At 44.1% G+C, this 15617-nt stretch overlaps 1 protein-coding gene across 1 annotated transcript in view; it reads left to right on the top strand.

Annotated features, from left to right (window-relative positions):
• The window catches only part of LHPP (phospholysine phosphohistidine inorganic pyrophosphate phosphatase), a 194506-nt gene that overhangs the window by 22623 nt on the left and 156266 nt on the right, over positions 1 to 15617 (top strand). The gene's annotated exons all lie outside the window — the stretch shown is intronic.

Genomic DNA, 15617 nt, shown 5'->3' with positions numbered 1-15617 from the left:
AGCATAAGGTTTAATACCCAAAATTGTTGCCAGTTAATTATGGCAGCCCTGGATATTCTTGGCATTCCTACAAATATCCAATCACTGTTACGTTCTTGTCATAGGAAATCATTGAGCCTGATGCTTCCATGTTTAATTATGCATTCTGTGAACATGTGTTTGCTTTTATTGATTTTTGGATTTCCCACTTTTAAGTACAGTTGACTATCCTTTTGTTCTTTTGCTAAAGGGACAGAGAGAAAATGGGTTTCTTGTCCACCTTCTGTGCACCACTCCTTATTTTAAGTGCTGTTTTTTTTTTTATCATATTCCCTTTCTAAGGTAAAGAAGCCCCGTCTTTTCCATCTTGTCACATGAGCATTTTTTATGCCCTTGATCACTGAATTTATTTGGAGCTGGAAATGTCTAGCACTTCTGAAAATGACATTAGCTTTCAATGCTAAAAATGACATTAAAGGAGAAGATCTCAAAAAGCTCCTATGGCACTTGAGTACATAACTCCTGTTGGAAATTAATGGATGTTAAGCAGTTAATGTATCCTGAAATAACAGCCACTGTATAGCCATAGCCTTGGTGGGGTGGGAGTAACCAGAATGGGAGGCCCCAGCCACCCTAATGTGTTTCATTCTTAAAGTAGACGATGCCCATTGACGGTGGTGAAGAGAGGAAAGAGTTGCTTCCTTTTAACAGTGAGCAAGAAAATATATTAGAATGATAAAACAATAATGTCCCTAAATCTACTCTGTCATTCTTTGCTTCACTCTAGAGCAGGGTTTCCCAGCCTATGGGTCAGGACCCAAACATGGGTTGCAATTACATTTCAGAAAGGGTAGCCAGCTGGCCTGGGCAACTCCACAGGTGGTTGTTAAGAAGCCATTTACATTCCTGATGTGATTCTCAACTTCTTAATTGGATTAACAGCCATCAGGCAGTTAAGCCCATCAATTACATTGAGAACCATTTCAACTGCAAGGCAGAGAGCAGCATATCTGAGGAGCAGTGCCCAGCTCAGGTAATGTGGGGGCCTGAGTCCAAGATTGGGAAGGAGGGAGGGCAAAGTTGACCAGCTCTCTGGCTTCCAGCCTCTGCAGGAGATGGGGTCCCTGCAGATCCTAATAGGGTTCCTGCAGCTGGTGCTCCTGGCCGGGGCTCTGTGCCCCATCCAGCTTTCAGCCTCGGGTCCCTGTGCCTCCCTAGGTCTCTCCAGCCTCTGAGTGACTCCTAGCCACTGAGTGTGACTCCCCTAGACCCCCACAGCCCCTGAGTGTGACTCTCATAGCCCCTGAGTGAGACACCCGTAGCCCCCTGCAGCCAGAGTGACTCCTAGCCCCTGAGTGTGACTTCCCTCACCCCCCCCAGCCCAAGTGTGACTCCCCTAGCCCCCTGCAGCCCCTGAGAGTGACTCCTCTAGCTCTCCCCAGCCCTAGTGTGACTCTCCTAGCCCCAGTGTGTGTCTCCTCTAGCCCTCTTCTGCCCCTGAATGACTCCTAGCCCCTCAGTGTGATGCCCCTAGCCCCCTGCAGCCAGCATGACTCCTAGTTCCTAAGTGTGACTCCTCTAGCCCCCTTCTGCCCGAGTGACTCCTAGCCCCTGAGTGTGACTCCCTTAGCCTCTTCTAGCCCCTGAGTGTGATTCCTCTAGCTCTCTCCAGCCTGAGTATGACTCTCCTAGCCCCTGAGTGTGTTTCCTCTCGCCACCTTCTGCCCCTGAGTGACTCCTAGCCCCTGAATGTGACTCCCCAAGCCCCTGATTGTGGGGTTTAAGCTGGGGGGAGCAGTTCGGGGATGAGTGTCTTTCCACCACCACAACTCTGACTAACTATAGTAAATGTAGTGTTATTATTTTATTAATATATTTCCTCTTTTCTGTGAAATAACTATTATGAACATGGAAACATGAGGGGGCACAATTTTATATCCTTACCTCAGGCTCAAGATTAGCTAGTTACGGCTCTCCCCCCCAGCCCCCTCTCTCCCCTGTTTTGGAATCGCCTTGGGTCACAAAGTCTTGCTGATTTGTCAAAATGGGTTCCCGTCTGGAAAAAGTTGGGAACCACTTCTAGAGCTTTTGCGTAGACCCTAGGTCTAGATCCTTGGACTGTCTGTTTCTGCCTGGTATTCTGCTATGTATTTAAAGAAAGAAGTAGACAGTATTTGCCGCCTTAGTAACCATCATTTCCAACTTTTTTGACTTACTAAGTTGAGGCTTTGTATCATTTTTCTGTTTACTTAGCTTCTCTGAACATTCTTCTGCCACTGCTACAGTGTCTGCAGATGGTCATTTAGGCTACATCTACACAGCAACATTATTTCAAAATAACCTATTCTGGAATAGTTATTCCAAAATAGTTTACTTTGAAATAACACAGCTACACACAAGAATGCATTTCAAAATAGCACCCAGCTATTTTGAACTAGCATGTCCGGGTACGTATTTCAAAATAGTGCCATGGGACACCATTTTGGCTTATTTTGAAATAGCACTATTCCATGTCTTAACAGCACATATTTCAAAATAGCTACTTTGAAATAGGCGTCAATTCTCCTGCAACGAAGTTTACAAAATTCAAAACAACATGCCCTCTATTTGGAATTTATTTCGAAATAGCATGTGTGTAGTGTAGACGACACTAGTAAAGTTATTTCAAACTAACAGCTGTTATCTCCAAATAACTTTTCTGTGTGGCCGTAGGCTTAAAGAACATTTCTACTGTTGGCTTCCCATGTATAAAGTGTTATCTTTATCAGGGGAGCTTAGCTGTTAACTTTGGTAAAGTCCTGCTTCTACTTCTCATATTGCTGTCAGTCCACTGCAAGTTACTTAATTTCCACTTCAGGAACCAAAGCACACATCTCTTAATCCTTCTTATCTTTCGACTGGCATTTGTCTCTGTGCTCTGGCAAATAGGTTATTCAGTGCGTGTCTATTTTTCTTCCTTTCTTCTACCCATCCATTGGAGATCTCAAATAAAGCCACACGTGGCAAGCTGCACATCCACATCAAAGATGAGTTTTAGCTTTGCAATATACTCAGGGACTTGTCAATGAGATTCTACAGCACTGACGTGCAGTGCCAGCATGGGTGACGTTATGCTGTGCACATACAAGTATGGGTGTGCTACATAACATGGTGTTGAGCAGTTCTAACTGGCTGGAAGTTCTGGTGGGTTTATTCTCAGCACTCACTAGCCCTCAATCCACACTTGCTTCCCCCAGCATTAGTGCATTGTAATGAATTTTGTGGCAATACTCTTCTTATTTTCATTGATTTTTTTGTACACTGACTAAACAACATTGTGCAGTGGGATTTCCTATCACCTATGTAGCTGCAGCAGTCCTACACTGTTAGGCCATGTCTACACTAGCACAAAACTTCAAAATGGCCATGCAAATAGCCATTTCGAAGATTGCTAATGAGGTGCTGAAATGCATATTCAGTGCCTGATTAGCATTCTGCTGGCTGCAACTCTTCGAAATTGCTGCGTTTCGCTCTGGTGGGGCACATCCAGATGGGGGTCCTTTTTGAAAGGACCCTGCCAACTTTGAAATCCCCTTATTCCTATTAACAGATTCCTATCAGTTTTAAAACCCTCTGTTGTTTTAAAAACTTTTTTTCACTTTTCTGAAAACCAACTAAGTCTCTCCTATCTTTGACAGATATTATTCACGTTCATATTATTGGTTTGTAAGACTTGGATATTTTGCTCTGCCTTGCTGTCTGAGCTGTATGTTTTGAAGCCTATTCCTTATGCCCATGTTAAACTTTTCCTTCTCATCTGGAAGCAAAATAAGCTGCCATTGAACTGAGAAGAGTTATGACAGGAATTAATTTGCCAAAGAATGTCTAAATTCTGTCCTTATCCTTAATATTTTGGGAGTGCTCTTTGTCAGTCAAAAATACATAGCATAGTGCTTGGGTTTTGTGGACCTAATAAACCTGTTGTATACACTGCAAATGGCTTCTTTCTGGATCTCTTAGCACTTAAAGTTGCTGGTTTTTGATGAGAGACAGCACATTCATTTCCTTGTGATGTTCTGTAAGCCTAGTAGCAGGAGATTCATTGCCTTTTTGTATGCATTTCATCACACATAATGCCGTTTCAGTACTGTGTTGCTTTATGTATGATGATGTGATATAACATTAGTGCTATAAAATGGGAGCAAACTGCTAAAAACAGCGTGGCAGCTCGTTTAAGCATTTCCCACAGTTTTCGGCCATTCATAAAGAGGGAATTGTAGTTGATTGGACGAGAGATCTGAGTCCCTCCAGAAGAACATAACCCAGGTGTTGCTTATTCAGAGTGGGAGAGCTGATGCAGCGTATTCTTGACAGAGTGCATCATGTATTGAATAATTTATTCCATTGCTTGTCCACAAGTAGTTGCTTAATATTCATTTTTTCCCCTGTCTCTGAGACGGTTAGATCATTGATCTGTTACTCCCACTTTTTATGTCAATCATACACTGATTATACATGTGTTGAAAATTCCAAAATGCATAGGTGATTTAAAAGATTTTTTTATATATGTGTAATGAGTGGCCAGTTCTGCAAATCGTGTGTAATCAGTATCTGTCCAAGTCCTGTTGAACTTGTTTTCAGGAAAACATCCTACACCAGATTGTTGCCTTATCTATGACTGGGTTTTCTGGATGGGTTCTCCTGTCATCCAGTTCATCAACACAGGCAGCTACCAATGTGGTAAATGTGATTTTCAGATGCTATGTTTGAAATAGCATCAGTTGTGACAGAGACCAGTGGAAGACAGGTTGTCCAAAGTTTTGCCTCATGATGGGTGACATTAACTTGTGAACATGTATCTTTTTGTTATCCTGCCTTTTGCAGAGGAGTGTGAACTTAGAAAGGAATGACAGCTTTGCTTTCTGATCCCTCAGCTTTTCCCCCTGCTAGTCCCACGATCTTTGTATGGTCTAAAAGTACATTTTGTGTTTTACATGCCCAAAGTCAAAATCAAGAAAAAGATGGCAAGAGCAGTTGGTTAAATCTGCACAAGGTCAGTCAGGATGTCTAATAATTGTCCTAACACTTTACCTGTTATGGAACAATAATGAGAGTTTTTTTCATTATTTTCGGGTGAGTGAACCTGGCAGATGCTGACAGCCAGCAGATGTGTAAAGTTCGAGGTGATTTGTAAGGGACCAGCTCATCTGACGCACAGTAATTGCATTGTGGGACATTGTCACTCAGAGTCTTGTCCTGTTCTGTCAGAATGAGGTTAAGGTCAGTTCAAAGAACTGGTGTAGTAAAAGGGACAGCTCTCAACTGAAATTAAAAAAAAAAGATTTACATACGTCCTATATACACACATTCACAATGCAAGCAAATTCAGGGGGCTGCTCCTGATCAATGGTTGAGGGATTAGTTGCAAGAGACTGTGATGAATTTTTGTAGTTTTTGGTGGGTTTAAAAATTCTCCCTGCTGTGTGTGTAAAAATTGAAAGTACGTCATTTAGTCTTGACCTGTTGGTCTTTAGTTCTTTACTAACCTATTCATTTTTAGACTCAGAGAGGTAGCTGTGTTAGTCTGTAGCTTCACAAATAACAAGCAGTCCTGAAGGATCTTAAAGACTAACAAATTTGTTAGGTAATGGGCTCTTGTGGGTAAGGTCTTACTCATAAACGCTCATTACATAATAAATAAATTTGTTAGTCTATAAGATGCTGCAGGAGTGCTCGCTGTTCAGTTTTAGTTTCCTGATATGGAGTTTTTTTTGTAATTCTGTGCTTTATTTCATAATGCTGATTACATTAAAGTCAGTGCTTCATTCTGTCTGTTGCCTTCCATGTAAGCATAAATACTATTTTCAAAATTAAGTAAGTAGCCTAGAGTTGCACAAACTCTGTATAATTTTTGGATTGCTTTGAAAGGCCAAAGATTTTGCTTCAGAAATAGGTTGTATAGATATGCTGTATTTGGTGTGCCAAGAGGTGAGAACCCAGTTTTTTCCCTGTTCAAATTTCGCTCTGAACTCACAGGCAAAGTCTGAGTTCCATGGGTTTCTACCAAGAGTTAAATGTTATCAGAAGAGAGACTAGAGGCCATATTGGAAAATGTAATGTGATTTGGCTTCTGTGACAAGGGAGGTGGTCACACTCAGAAATTATAAGTGCAAAGCAGGTTTAGAGTGTCCACGGATACCTGGCAAGTGCAACCATCTTCCCTCAGTTGTTCAGACAGTTCATGCGTAGTAAATAATTGTTCATGATCCACTGCTTGGACTCAAATCTAACACTTCTAGAGTTTGACTCAAGTATTGGTCACAGCTGTGACACAGTTGACATTGCTGGTGTCCTGATCATTTCATTATTTAGGTTCCTGTAGTGCATTGAAGCCCTAGTTATGGATTGTTGTGCTAGGTGCTGAACAAACCAAACAAAAGGATTGTACCTGCTCTGGGTTCCTTACAGTCTGTGTCGGACAAGAAACAACACATGGCTATAGATCAGTGGTGCCCAACTTCTCCTATCGCCCTCCCCCACCAACCAATAATGGTGTCTGTCCCCTCCATTACTGCACAGATAGCTCAGAAGAAGAGTTTGGGCTGAAAGTGGAGCTGGGGGCAGAACTGAATACAGGGGGGAACTGGGGCTAGAGGTGAAGCTGGCCTGGGAATGGAAAGGGAATAAGGGCCAGGCTTGGCTGGAGATGGAGTGGAGCTGTGTCTGGGGCTGGGGCTGGAGCTGAGCAGGGAGTGGAGCTGGAGTTGCTGCTGAGGGCAGAACAGATGCGGGTCTGGAGCAAGGCTGGGGGCAGAGTGAATATGGATTCATGCCATCCTTGCCCCCCCTGTGGTGGCTGGCGTGGCCCTGCCGCATACCACTGAAAATTTCTTCCCTCAGAGTTTGAGTTCCTCCACTGTAGATGGTGGGATGTGTGTGTGTGGGCGGGGAGGGGGCTACCAGTCTTGCTTGGCCCTGATAGTTGCTCCTGTAATACAAAAAGCAGTCAAGTAGCACTTTAAACTAGCAAAATAGTTTATTAGGTGAGCTTTCGTGGGACAGACCCACTTCTTCAGACCATAGCCAGACCAGAACAGACTCAATATTTAAGGCACAGAGAACAAAAAACAGTAAGCAAGGAGGACAAATCAGAAAAAGATAATCAAGGTGAGCAAATCAGAGAGCGGAGGGGTGGGGGGGGAAGGTCAAGAATTAGATTGAGCCAAGTACTTGAGGGAAGAAATTTTCAGGGGTATGCGGCAGGGCCATGGGTTTCTACCAAGAGTTAAATGTCATCAGAAGAGAGTACTTGGCTCAATCTAATTCTTGATCTTCCCCCCCCCATCCCCTCCACTCTCTGATTTGCTCACCTTGATTATCTTTTTCTGATTTGTCCTCCTTGCTTACTGTTTTTGGTTCTCTGTGCCTTAAATATTGAGTCTGTTCTGGTCTGGCTATGGTCTGAAGAAGTGGGTCTGTCCCACGAAAGCTCACCTAATAAACTATTTTGCTAGTCTTTAAAGTGCTACTTGACTGCTTTTTGCTTTGATAGTGTATAGACTAGCACGGCTTCCTCTCTGTTACTACTGTAATACAGATCGTCATACAGCTATAGTTCTATTACAGATGGGGCAGAAGCGTGCGGCAATGTTTTTATTTTGGTAGGGGAGGGTAAGTATTTTTGTTCCTGCAGGTAATTTTTGGAAGTGGATTGTTCTGTAGATGATGAAGTTGGGTTCTTTTCTAAGGAGATTTGTTGAAAATCATCTGAGGTTTACTTTTATCCTCCTTTCTGCTATCTCCAATACCCCCACAGACTTGCTAGCACTAGAGATTACTGGTAATTTGCCCTGTAGCAGAGTCAAACAACCTTTGACCATTGATAGGTGAACCAATTTGACATCATAGTGTTTCTCATTTCTCTTTGCCAGTGCAGCAGCAGTGGCTTTAAATTTATGAAGTAGTAACTTGCTTTACATGGTATCTTGTGTGCAACAAATACATTTGATCCACCCTTCTTGAGTAACACACCCGTGGGTGAAATCCTGGCCCTGTAGAAGCCAATAGGAGGGTTGACTCCAGGAGACCAGCATTTCACCACAAGTGTGGAATGACTGTGCAGTCAAATCCTTTGACAGTCACGAAGTTCAGAGCTATATGAGGGGAGTAGATAGGGACACACTGGTGTCAAAGAACAGTGGTATGTATGTTCAATACACATGAGCTGAGGTAAACATTGAAATACCCCTCCTCATATGTTTGAAAATACGTACCTCCTCTGACCGAAAATACGCACCTCCTCTGACCAAACAACTGCTTAGAGCCAGGAGATTGATTCAAGGCCAGCGCGCTCAGCATTAATGCAGGGCAAACATTTTCTATTAAAACTATTCTTCAAGGTTTTTGGCAATGCAAAATATTTTTTTAAAAAGTAACTTCTTCCTTTAATGGAAAATGCTGGCTTCTCTATGAAAAACCAAATGCCCGCAGATTACAAAGTTGTTGATTTTTCAGCTGAAAACTGAAGAATGCTTGGAAAGTAAAACATTTCTATTCAGTTCTGAAAGGATGCTCAGCCTGTAGAGAAGAATGGAGACACATTCACCCAAACTACAGGTTGAACCTTTGAAATCTGGGATTCTCTGGTTTGGCAACATCCATGCTCTGCTTGCTGGACCAGAGTTCTGGTTGCTGAGAGTTAGGGCCAGTGCAGACACAGCTGGGCTGGCAACAGGGGGTGGGCAGCAGCAACTGTGGGGTTAGCAGCTAGGGAGCTGTGGCTGGGGAGCCTGAGACAGGAGCAATGACCAGGGCCAGAGAGTGATGGCCTGTGGCTGGGACCAGGGAGCATCATCCTGTGATTGGGAAGCTGCAGCCGGCCAGGCTTGGGGAGCATCAGCCCACAGCTGGGGCCGATGAGCAGTGGCCCATGACTGGGAGGCTGGGACTGGGGAGTGTCTGGGAAGCCACCGCCAGGGCCAGGCAGCCACAGCTGGGGGAAACTGCAGCTGGGGCCAGAAAAGCAGGTGACTGCTACTGAGGAGTGGCAGCACATGACTGGGAAGCTGCAGCTGGGGCTGGGAAGCTGCTAGTGGGGTGGGCTGGGGAGTCAGCAGCTGGTGCTAGGAATGCACTGGTGGTTGGGCCTGGGAAGCTGCAGCCAGAGTTAGGAACTGGAAGCTGGTGGCTGGGGAGCCACAGACATGGACTGGGAAATGGTCTGGGCAACAGCCAGAAGGGGAGCCCAGGAGTGGGGCTGGAGGCTAGCACAGGAGCAGTGACCTCCCCTGGTCTGGCAAAATCCCTGATCCAGGACTCACTTCCTGAGGATGCTGGACCAAGGATGTTCAAACTATACAATTCTCATGAGGTACCCTGGCAGCCTTTCCAAATCCAAATTTTCCGTGTTTGATTTTTCACCTTGGCTGGGTCTACACGAAAGGGGCAGGTTAATAAGCAGGTTTGAAAGATGCTAATGAGGTGCTGCAATGAATACTGGTGGGGTCCTTTCGGAAGATCCCATCTCCACGGGCGGTGCATGATTCGAAAAGCCGCACTTTCGAATCGCCGCAGCTGCCATTATGCTAGTGAGGTGCTGCATATTCATTGCAGCGCCTCATTAGCATCTTTTGAACCTGCTCATTAACATGCCCCTTTAGAAAGGAAGGGGCACGTGTAGACCCAGCCCATATGGTTTGGGGGAAACTGTTTTTCTTTTCTTTTTCATAGCCATTTGCCACAGGGGGAAAAAAATCTGTTTTCTGGCCTGATCTGTGTAGCCCATATTAAGCATTTACTTACTTCTGGTGACATAAACACTAAGACTCATTGGCGTGATCTAGGTTGTTATTTACCAGGAAAGACAATAAATATTCATAGTCATCAAAGATGTAGTTGACGTTAGCAGTGATAAATGCTTCTGTGCATCTCCAGTATGGTTAGGAGTTTCAGAAGTGGGAGTGTTTTTTCTTCTAACATTCTAAACAGAAGAATTCGAAAATCCTGAAAAAAGCCTATTATTTGCCTTCGGTGAGATGAACAGTAACTCTTGCTGCATACATCATAACATATCAAGCTGCAGTGGTTTGCAATAAAATTTGATGGTTTAGCATTGTTTTAGAACTCATTGTATTAACCTTTAAGGAAATAAACAGTACATTTTTATTCATCACATGAATGTTTCAGCCAGTCGTGAATTTTTCCAAGGATGTGACAGTACTATTATTTATAGTTAAATTATATTGTTTTAGCTGTAAAACACTCCCTAAAGTTTTGCTGTGTGTATATATAAAATACTATGCTTTATTTTTCAGCTGCACCTGAAACTGTGTTTGGAATAACAGATGTGAAATACTGTCATCTAACTGTCACATCAATTGTTCATTGTTCTGAGAAGGTCACATCATAATTCATTAACAATAATTATTCCCTGGGTACACCCTGCACTTCTTCACTCAATTGCTTCATTAACTTGTGAGTGAATCTCACATTCACTGCTCTAATCAATGAAGATATATTTATAATGTACAAGTGAATGCTATTAGTTACAATATATTAACTGCCTAATTTAAAATAGAAAAGCTATCTTTATGAAGGGCAATTAACCACTAAGTGTAATTGATAATTCACATACCTATGATTAGGAAAGACAAATAATAAGAAAGAAATGAATCACCTGTGTTATTGAAGAAGACATTACCAGACAGTCTAAATCTGTAGAGAGGGCATCCTACAATAGAATCAAATTTCTAAGAATTCTTTCTGATGGAAGATTTTTCACCAAATATAGTTTTTCTGACTAGTTTTGCTGTTTACACCATGCTGTTGTGACCTTCACTGGGGGAGAGTGCCACACGTTTTGTCATCTTGTGAGGAGAAACAGAACAGGATGACCCTTTTCTGACCGAGAACTTTTGTTTATTCTTGCAACATTTTAATAAGAATTTATAAAAGTAGTCCCAAACAATGACAGAATCATAGAATGCTAGGACTGGAAAGGAACTTGAGAGGTCATCGTGTCCAGCCTCCTGCCCTCATGACAGGACCAGGTACTGTCTAGACCATCCCTGGCAGACACTTATGTAACCTGTTCTTAAATATCTCCAGAGATGGAGATTCCGCAACCTCCCTAGGCAATTTATTCCAGTGTTTGACCACCCTGACAGTTAGGAACTTTTCCCTAATGTCCAACCTAAACAGCCCTTGCTGCAGTTTAAGCCCATTTTCTATCCTCAGAGGCCAAGAAGAACAAGTTTTCTCCCTCCTCCTTATGACACCCTTTTAGATATCTGAAAACCTCGATCATGTCCCCACTTAATCTTCTTTTTTCCAAACTAAACAAGCCCAATTCTTTGATCATTCTTGTTGCTCTTTTCTGGACCCTTTCCAATTTTTCCACGTCTTTCTTGAAATGCGGCGCCCAGAAATGGACACAATATTCCAACTGGAGCCTAACCAGCGCAGAGTAGAGCGGGAGAATGACTTCTCGTGTCTCGTTCACAACACACCTGTTAATGCATCCCAGAATCATGTTTGCTTTTTTGCAGCAGCATCACACTGTTGACTCATACTTAAATTGTGGTCCACTATAACCCCTAGATCCCTTTCTGCCATACTCCTTCCTAGACAGTCATTTCCCATTCTGTATGTGTGAAACTGATTGTTTCTTCCTAAGTGGAGCACTTTGCATTTGTCTTTATTAAACTTCATCCTGTTTGCTTTAGACCATTTCTCCAATTTGTCCAGATCATTTTGAATTTTGACCCTATCCTCCAAAGCAGTTGCAACCCCTCCTAGTTTGGTATCATCTGCAAACTTAATGGCTACGTCTACACGTGCACCCAACTTCGAAATAGCTTATTTCGATGTTGCGACATCGAAATAGGCTATTTCGATGAATAACGTCTACACGTCCTCCAGGGCTGGCAACATCGATGTTCAACTTCGACGTTGCTCAGCCCAACATCGAAATAGGCACAGCGAGGGAACGTCTACACGCCAAAGTAGCACACATCGAAATAAGGGAGCCAGGCACAGCTGCAGACAGGGTCACGGGGCGGACTCAACAGCAAGTTGCTCCCTTAAAGGGCCCCTCCCAGACACACTTTCATTAAACAGTGCAAGATACACAGAGCCAACAACTAGTTGCAGACCCTGTATATGCAGCACGGACCCCCAGCTGCAGCAGCAGCAGCCAGAAGCCCTGGGCTAAGGGCTGCTGCCCACGGTGACCACGGAGCCCCGCAAGGGCTGGAGAGAGAGTATCTCTCAACCCCCCAGCTGATGGCCGCCATGGAGGACCCCGCTATTTCGATGTTGCGGGACGCGGATCGTCTACACGTCCCTACTTCGATGTTGAACGTCGAAGTAGGGCGCTATTCCCATCCCCTCATGGGGTTAGCGACTTCGACGTCTCGCCGCCTAACGTCGATTTCAACTTCGAAATAGCGCCCGACGCGTGTAGACGTGACGGGCGCTATTTCGAAGTTACTGCCGCTACTTCGAAGTAGCGTGCACGTGTAGACGCAGCTAATATGTATACTGTCTATGCCAGTATCTAAATTGTTGATGAAGATATTGAACAGAACTTGTCCCAGTACAGACCCCTGCGGAACCCCACTTGTTATACCTTTCCAGCAGGATTGAGAACCATTAATAACTACTCTCTGAGTGTGGTTGTCCAGCCAGTTTTGCACCCACCTTATAGTATCCCCATCTAAGTTGTATTTGCTTAGTTTATTGATAAAAATATCATGTGAGACCATATCAAATGCCTTAATAAAATCTAGGTATACCACATCCACCGCTTTTCCCTTATTCGCAAGGCGTGTTATGCTATCAAAGAAATCTATGAGATTGGTTTGACATGATTTGTTCTTTGCAAATCCATGCTGGCTGTTCCCTATCACACACAAGCCGCGTCTACATGTGCACGCTACTTCGAAGTAGCAGCGCCAACTTCGAAATAGTGCCCGTCACGGCTACACGTGTGGGCGCTATTTCGAAGTTAACTTTGACGTTAGGCGGCGAGATGTCGAAGTCACTAACCCCATGAGGGGATGGGAATAGCGCCCTACTTTGACGTTCAGCGTCGAAGTAGGGAACGTGTAGACGATCCACGTCCCGCAACATCGAAATAGCGGGGTCCTCCATGGCGGCCATCAGCTGAGGGGTTGAGAGACGCTCTCTCTCCAGCCCCTGCGGGGCTCTATGGTCACCGTGTGCAGCAGCCCTTAGCCCAGGGCTTCTGGCTGCTGCTGCTGCAGCTGGGGATCCATGCTGCATGCACAGGGTCTGCAACTAGTTGTCGGCTCTGTGTATCTTGTGGTGTTTAGTGCAAGTGTGTCTGGGAGGGGCCCTTTAAGGGAGCGGCTTGCTGTTGAGTCCACCCTGTGACCCTGTCTGCAGCTGTTCCTGGCACCGTTATTTCGATGTGTGCTACTTTGGCGTGTAGACATTCCCTCGCAGTGCCTATTTCGATGTGGTGCTGCCCAACGTCAGCGTTGAATGTCGACGTTGCCAGCCCTGGAGGACGTGTAGACGCTATTCATCGAAATAGCTTATTTCGATGTAGTGTGCACGTGTAGACGTAGCCACAGGTTCTTATAGTTAGGCATCTAAATCAATATTAACTTCCGTCTTTTTAGCCAAGATGTTTTAAATCAATTAATGATGCGATGTGGCTCCATTTTTGGGTGTCCAACCTGAGACATTTTTCCAGGGCCTGATTTTCAGAAAGTTGTTAGTGCTCATTCTCTTGGAATAGGCCTCTTTGTGGTATCAAGTTGGGCAACAAAAACTTGAGGTACCCATAACCACTCAGTTGATTTTGGAAAATCTTGGCCTTTATGTCCTGTCACGGGTAAGAGTCATGAAATAATTGTCACTGTGACTTCAAGCACAGTAACGACGATAACTAGCTCTGATATTACACCTTTCCTCTGTAAATCTCAGAGTGCTATACATATGGGAAAACCTTTCATTAGATCCCACAGCAGTGAGCCAGGAATAGAATCTTTGTTTCTTGTGTCGCAGTTCAGCACTCTATCCACTGGACAATACCACCTCCCTTTCCTCTCAGGAGCCAGACATGCTCTGCAAACATGGGGTAAAACAGTCAATATTTCTGTGAGATAGTCAAGTGTTCTCATTTATCTCCATTTCATGGATGGGTATATTGAAGCACAGGGAGGTTAAGGTTGTTTCAAGTTTAAATGCCTAAAATTAGGCACCTAAATCCATATAAAGGAAACTACCTAACAGGGCCCTGTTTTTCAGAGTTGCCCAACAGCCAGACCCCCCAGCGAAGTTAACAAACAACAGTACAGATGTTGTATTTGGGGAAGAGATTAAATTGTGATTGCTACAGCACTCACACACGTGTTGAGATGAGCACCCCCTTGCAACATGGGGAACTAGCCTCACTGTACCTTGTTTTTATATTATTGTTTTTATTATATAACAGGGTAACTCCCCTGCACTCTGCATCAACAGCCATCACACCGAGTTAAAATGCTACTACGTTATGCTATCATGCTAACATTTGTCATAATGGCTATATAATAGACTCAGGCTACATCTGCACTAGAGAGTTTTATAGACAGTGCATTTTGTCAGCAGAAATTGTCAACAAAAAAGCTGCGTAGATGCTCCAGGGCCCCTTTTGTCAACAGAGTGGATCAAAAGATCAGTCCACTTTTATGTGTAGATATGATTTGTCAACTGACGGTTTGTTGGAACATCTCTTCCGTCAGTAACTTCTGTAGACAAATGATTCTAATGTAGACATAGTCTTAATGAAAGCAAAGACTGAAAGATACCAAGCTATCTTTATCTCTTCTGCCACATAAGGGAAGGTGCATCGGAAAGAGTGATTCAGATTCGGGAGAGGGAAGGCAGGCATTACCTACAGTTCTGTTTTATGGCTGGAGTTCTGCTGGTGTAGCTTGCTGTGAAACAAGCCGAATGAATATGGTTCTAGGGTGCACTTTCCGTTTTGGACTGACCACTTTCTGGACTGGGTCGGTAAGCTCCAGGCCTCATGTGCCGTTTGTAGTCCCCTGTGTGCGGGGCTGTCCATCTTAAGGGCCTGGAGGGAGGGAGCTCTGTTGAAGCTAAAAATAGACTACAGTTTTAAGTTCTAGATACTACGCTAGGTACAACTGGAAAGGCACATTCTGTGATCCATGGTCATGCCTGGCCTTAGGGTGGTGTCTTCAAAACATTTGCAAAAGGGATATCTACACTTAATGGGAGATCAACCTGTTCAAGGATGATCTCCTGGAATTTCATTTCATGCATCTGATAAAGAGACGCAAAATCGATCTCCCTGAGGTCTGCACTCGACCCCCTGTAGTTCTGTTCTCATGAGGTGTAAGGGAGGTTGATGGGAGAAACTCTCTTATTGACCTCCCTTGGTGAGGACAGGCCTTACAGTTGACTGCAGATATGTCAGTTCTAGCTATGCAATTGCCATAGCTAAAATTACGTGTCTGCAGTTGACCGTAAGGTCTAGTGTAGACCAAGCCTCAGTGCAGTAACTGAAGGGGATGGTGTTCATAAAGAGGGGGACTACTGGTCTTTTCAGGAGTGTGATAATTCTGAGTTCCTTGTGGTAGGGCCTTGTCTTTTGGCAGGCTTATAAAGAGCTGTTACTTTTG

The sequence above is a fragment of the Carettochelys insculpta genome, chromosome 7, assembly GCF_033958435.1.
Source record: "Carettochelys insculpta isolate YL-2023 chromosome 7, ASM3395843v1, whole genome shotgun sequence".
Lineage (NCBI taxonomy): Eukaryota > Metazoa > Chordata > Testudines > Carettochelyidae > Carettochelys > Carettochelys insculpta.
Note: the sequence above shows the minus strand (reverse complement) of the source record. Positions and strands in the feature narration are given on the sequence as shown.